Raw genomic sequence first — 6,711 nt, forward strand, 5'->3', positions numbered from 1 at the left:
ATTAGAACTCACAACCTAGCGAATGATTACCCAACGCTCCACACCTTTTAAAATTAACTTTCAATCGATTCCGTCGACTGTTTAAGGCTAACATTTCTTCAAAAAGAAATTAAGCGAAATGAAACGAAATATTTAGTTTAGCTCCCCATGGTTGTGCCAGCTTAGGGTGAAGGAGACGACAAAGGATGGATGAAAGAAATGGTAGAATGAGAAAGTAGAAGGAAATGGGAAAGCCCCGATAAATCCCACGAGCACGATGTTGGCAGGGGCTGCGATCGAACACGGATCCTTGAAACTAGAAGTGAGCACTCTACTACTGAGCCACCATGGGCAACTGGTTCGAACAGGCCCACGTAAACATTACTTTGAGGAATACGGTTTACCACACAGCATTTAGATGAGAAGCACATAATGTATGTGCCAAGTAGTTTCAGACTGTATGAGAGAACGAAATATCGGGGAGGTTCCCCATGACTTCTATCAGTGAATAAAAAAACATAGATCAAAGAAAGTAGCATTCACTACAAGCTAGAAAGGTATAACCTATAAATATAAAATAAAAAGCAACGCCTGACATATCGATGAACAGGTGAATACCTGTAGAATTAGGATCTCAGAATAAACTCCAACTACAATATAATATACACAGCTACATTCAAAGAAAAATGTTGCTTACCAATTTCAATCTGAATTTAGAGTTGTCCTTCAACTGTTGTTCAAACTTATGGAAGTCTTCCAATGTTTTCAACGGTAGCACGCCCAAAGAAGCAAAATGGTCGTCATTCTGGTCTTCTTCTGATACAGCCTTACTGCCTAGAATATTATTCACCTTTTTATCCAGATTGTTTACACTGTTTGATAAATCTATCATCCACTGTTGTAGAATACTCCACTGTCGATTCGAAAACGATTCATGTCCTGCAACAGGTAATTTCATTTACGTCAGTGTAAAGTTGAATAAATTGTAACGTTCACAAAGCGTATACATTCCGTGAAATTATATGAGCTACCACTACCCTGTTCCTTTTTAGATTTCTAAGGTATATATATACTGTATATATAGAATAATCTTAGTTTACAATAAAAGTTACACCAGCAACAAAAAGCGTGGTGAATGTAATTACGTAGAGAAAAAAGGGAACTAACAATAAAGAGAATGTATACACTTTTTATAGAGTGGAAGTTATGTGGTTGAGAAGTGAATCGATTGGCTGCGCAGTTGGTAGCACATCGGACGTATGCTCGAAGGTCCCAGGTTTGATTCCCGGTTCATCACGTAACTTACACTCCTTAAAAATATAATTTGCACCTACAGGGATTTGGCATATCAAAATCGGAAGGTTAACCGTTATTACGAGAAAAAAACATTATGGCTCTTTTTCACCCACATTTTTACCACGCCTATTTTAATGGAGCTGACAGGAAAATGGCTTAACCATCCGAGTGACAACAGCTAATAAAGATACTGTAGCCAGGCAAACATAATAGGGCCCTTCAGAAATATGTCTGCCAAACCTGCACGTTAGAGATTACCAATTAAGGGTCGAATTCGACCAACTGAAGTCCAGCAGAATTCCCCAACACAATGTAACAGTTCAATTTTTACACTATACGAAAAACAAACAAACGTTCTTTGGTTGACCCAGCATAATATGTAATGTGTTCTGTTGAGATTTAGACAATGTATGTGCTTTAAATCTCCAAGTTACAGAGAGAAACACTAAACCTGAGTGACAGAGTGACGGCCATATTAGATTTAGTTGACATCTTGGTTTTGCCACACCTGGGAACTTGAAGACATATCAAGAAGTCATTCGGCCCAACTAAAGATTACAAATCAAAGATCAGCTTAAAGATCAGACAATTTTTTTTCCCACGTCCCCTCTGGTTCCAATATATAAATAATTGAGATAGTAATAATGAATTGAATACAATTTCTCTAGTCCTTTAAGCATACAATCCTTAGGGAAAGGGGAAGGTCAAGGATCTTGAAATGCAGCAGCCATGGCCTTATAAAAGGTACTATTTTGACATTCGCCTGGTGGCACTGAGAAACTAGGAAAACTTCAGTCAAGACGGCTGCCGGAGCAAGCTTGGTGCCCACGCTCAACCTACCGAACGATGCTTGGGAACGAGACACACTATCCCTACATCATCAGCTGAGTAGTAGTAATAATGAAAGAGATCAGGCTATATAACTTTAAACACGAATGAAACGAACTTTTAATAAGAATGAAAGTAACAAATCGATTAATGGCAGATAATGTATTCAACTGTTCCGTTTTCCTTTTTAAAAAAAAAAAGCTGTGCACACTAGTATTGAAGAAAATGCTACAGTTCAATAGTACCAATTCTCGCATAACGTTGCGGAAGTTGTTTCGATTATTAACTTTCAGATATCAACAAAAAAAAATGGTACTTCAGTACCCGAAGTATTTAAACAAAGACTCCTGTACTCAGAGAATGAAATTAAATATTGAGTTTAACGTCCCAAAACTTTTCTCCGAGGCTAAGGGAGACGGTGATGATAAGAATGAAATGGTGAAATGAAGAAAGTGGGAGGAAATGGGAGAACCAAGAGAAAACCCTTACACATGGTGTTTGTTCACCACAAAGCCCACTTAACGCAAGCTGGAATAGAACCAGGCCCCACGCACAAGAGGTGAACATTATCGCTGAGCCACCGCGGCCCCGTACTCAGAGAAGAATATGGCAATATTATATCCCATAAGCCTGTAAGGGTCTGATGAGACAGTCCACAAAATTAACTTTAAAAAAGATGGGTTTATGCGGAGGCGGCTCCGCGTCCTGGATAGGTGCTAGTATAGAGGGTTATAAGGTATTTGTTTCAGACTTCCTTTAATTCTTTTCAAATGAAAGTAAAGCTTTTTTTTTAAAAAAAATATAAAATATTAATAAATTGTAAAACCACAAGCGTATATTAGAATGCTATTCTGTGTCAAACGATACGATGCTTGCCGAACTACTTGAACGCGTCAGATTATGTCACTGTCAAACAGTATGTTCATATCAAGAATGCCATCGAATTGATGGCGGAAAGACAGGGTCACCCTATGCGACAAAATAGATGAAAACTTGTAACTAATACACAGGGTTTGCCCAAGTGGGCGCAGCCCGAAAAAACCCGGTGGGTTTTTTCGGGTTGGGCCCACCTGAAAAAAACCACTTTAAAACCCACCTGGGTTTTTGACCTATTTGTTAGTATATTGTTGGTACAACTAAGGTGATCACATTGTAAGTGATTTTCATCAGATTTTAGACTTTCCTTGGGCGAATTAGAGGCTTTCATGTTAAGGTATACAATAACATTCAACATAAGACCTTTATAAAGTTCTGAATGCACTAAGGGTTTTTTTTAAAACTTACCTTAGCTTGAGATAGTTATACAACAAATTAATGTATGGGTTATGCTTATAGCCTATTTGAAGTAAAATAAGCGATTTTGTACTTTCGAAAATATTTTCCGTGAATAGTATGCTCGTCGACTTGGCGACCCCGAGGGACATTATCACTCATACGTTTGACGGGTTTAAGGTCATAGGTGCCGGTACTATCAGTACACATGTAAATACATTAGTAAAACTACTAGTATTATTTCTTACTTTTGATGTAAAACACAAGTTTCTTCAACTAAAATTTGGTTCTCCAACAATAACAGTTTAGTTCAGTCATTTGTTGCTACTCTTCAAATAAGCATTCTGTAGAATCAACACCAGCAATAGCGTAAAAATTCTTGTCAAATTTAAGAAGCTTAATGCTCTGGGTTTCGAAGACTATGTACCGCTTACTATTTCAAGTGCTGAGTTCAACGCCGTGAAAGAAGTGCTCGGGAAATTAAACGCAGAAGGATCGGAAATGAATACTTCAACAATAAAACTGTTTATTTTACGCTTAAGCCTGCCATACGTCCCGTAAAAAACGGGGCAGTCCCGTTTTTGGGCCCGAGTGTCCCGCGTCCCCGTAAATTTAGTCGTGACAGGGAAATGTCCCGTATTTTAACTCCGTTCCATTCTGCTATCAATATCAGCTTATTCAAAAAGTTAAAAAAAAATCTGACTGGCTGGAAATCCTGTAATTAGTGAATGAACAGTGGGCTGTTGCAGGTAACAGTTTCGAGGAAGTTATTACACCACCCTGATAGCGGGCGAAATCCGACTTGATAGCGAGCGAAATTTGCAATGCTACTTTTTCCATTGCATTTTATGGAAACTCGGATAATTTCCGGAACATAAAAAAAAAAATTGGCTTTGAGTGTTTCTACATTTACAAACACAGGGAAGATGACTAACCTTTTCTCCGGCAACACATTAGATAAGTTAACAAGAATTATAATCTTTTTCAGAGGCTAGGGTACAGAATTCTGCTTTGGTCCAGGTCTTAGAAAAATGTAAATCTGGTCCTGACAATTACACACGACACAAGGAGAAAAATCAGCTTTTCATCAGAGTAAACTGACGAACGTAATTTTGGCAAATACAGGCATGTAAATAAATATTGCTAAACTCGCGAAGAATATTGAAGGCAGATTGTACCACTGATTTAAATAATTTCCATATTGTTTTCCTATAAAGCATTTTTATAGCACATCTTAAATTTTTAGGCATCTTCAGTCCGCACAATTAATTGCAGGGTACGAAGAGAGAAAAGCAGCTGGTGCTTAGTGAACTTTTGCTTATTATATTCTTGGAAAAAAATTGAATTGAATCTTTTAGTTTTAGTCTCACGGTTATGCCTGCTATGCTCAAGGTGACGGTGATGATGAGAAATGAATGAAATGACGGAATGAAGAAAGTGGGAGGAAACGTGAGATTCCCAAAAAACCCACGCACAAGGTTTTTGTCCACCCCAAAGCTCACTTGGCGCGACCTGGGATCGAACTAGGGACCCCATGCACCAGAGGTGAATGCTCTACCACTGAGCCACGGCGGCCTATTATACATTTGTTCATAACCAGACTACAGTTCATTGCACTGTGTTGGAAAGTTGAGGGGGGATCTGAGGTGTCCGTATTCTCATGGAGAAAATATGGGAAGTTCATTTACGCTGGAAAATGTTAATTTCATATAAAACATTTTGAAACATTTATTTATTTCATATAACATGAATTGTATCTTTGTTTTAAATTAATAGACCCCTTTTGGTATTCATATTTGGCAAACGTCAGCCAGGCTTCTGGATGACTTGATGTAAATTTGTTCGTTTGTCTGCCGAGCTCCTTCATGACTAAGCGGTTAGTGTACACGTCTTCGGCGTGGGAGACCCAGGTTTGGTTCCCGGAGGGAGCTCATGTGGTTCGGATTCCATGTTAATCAGTAGGTCCCGTCTCATATAGCCTCGCTGCTGAAAGGGACGTTAAACACAAAAGCAACTCAACTCGTTTGACTGCCTCTACCACACACACTACAGGGTACAACTTCCGGCCTTTTAAGTTAAAATTTTCAGAGTACAAGCACGAGACACACTAAATTTCCTGCATAGATTTTGGCGGTATACCAACGTAAAATATCAAAATGGCGGCCATTTTTTCAAAACAGCGAGTATCCACGGTACAAAGCGCAATTTTCAGTCTTTTAAGTTGAAATTTCGACAGTAACAGCACGAGTTACGCTAAATTTGCTGTACAGATTTTCTCGGGAATCTAATGTAAAATTTCAAAATGACGGCAATTTTTTCAAAAGAGCAGTGAGTAGAAAATTGTTGCAAGTTGTGACAATGACAATCTTCAAATATAAATCACATTTTAACACTTTTAGCCCAAAGACATTGAAATATTTCGAATAAACCTGAAAAACCCCAATTATACCCGAAAAACCCATTTGGGCCCAGGTGGGTTGGGCTTTTTCAAAAAAGCCCGGGCCGGGTTTTTTTCAAGCCCTGCTAATACATACCATATTATTTATTTATTTAAATGTGCTGTGTAAACAGATGTGATAAAAGTTATTGTAGCTAAAAAAAACTCACTATGATTATTTACCCTGTATTTTGGAAAATACAAATAGTTCACCTTTTGCTGGACCTCCTTCAATATCTGTTCGATTTAACAAACGCGGTGTCGTTCTTAAATATTAGCACGTACCGCTCGGAAACTTCCCACAATCCGCTAAGTAATTCCATCATCACTTATGAAACAAATACATCTTCACGTATTATCAAGCATACAAACGACAAATTCTCCATTTCGCACGGTAATTTTCTCAAAACTTTGACTGAAATTAACACATGCCCCCTTTCCCGGTTTCCTATGGTGACTCGATCGGGTAATTTGGAAGCGGATCCATGGTTCCCAAACAAATTACGAGCTTCAGTTAGCTTAGTTCGGGGAAGGTTTTAGAACACTGGTCCTCTCACGTGAGTCAGATTCGCTGCTTTCTGTACAACAAATCAATACTTAATCCACACGCACTATTGGCGAGCGAGTGAAAGCGCGTTTGAAGCCCCCAGGGCACGTTGCTTCTACGTTTCTTACAACTCAATGGAGAGGGAGAGTGTTCTAGAACCTTGCTTCTCGCCCCAGAGCAAGCAGGATGGGGAAGGGTGGCTTCGGCACTTTTGTGGCAATATATGTCGGTGTTCCGGGCAGGCGGTTAATACACTTATGTCGTTTGGGTGATAAGAAGTATCATATTATAAAGTATTTGCAGCGTCATGGTGTGTTAAAACGTAAAATCAACTATGTGACGTGTGGAAAAG

The sequence above is a fragment of the Thermobia domestica genome, chromosome 4 (assembly GCF_964235325.1).
Source record: "Thermobia domestica chromosome 4, izTheDome1.hap1.1, whole genome shotgun sequence".
Taxonomy (NCBI): Eukaryota; Metazoa; Arthropoda; class Insecta; order Zygentoma; family Lepismatidae; genus Thermobia; species Thermobia domestica.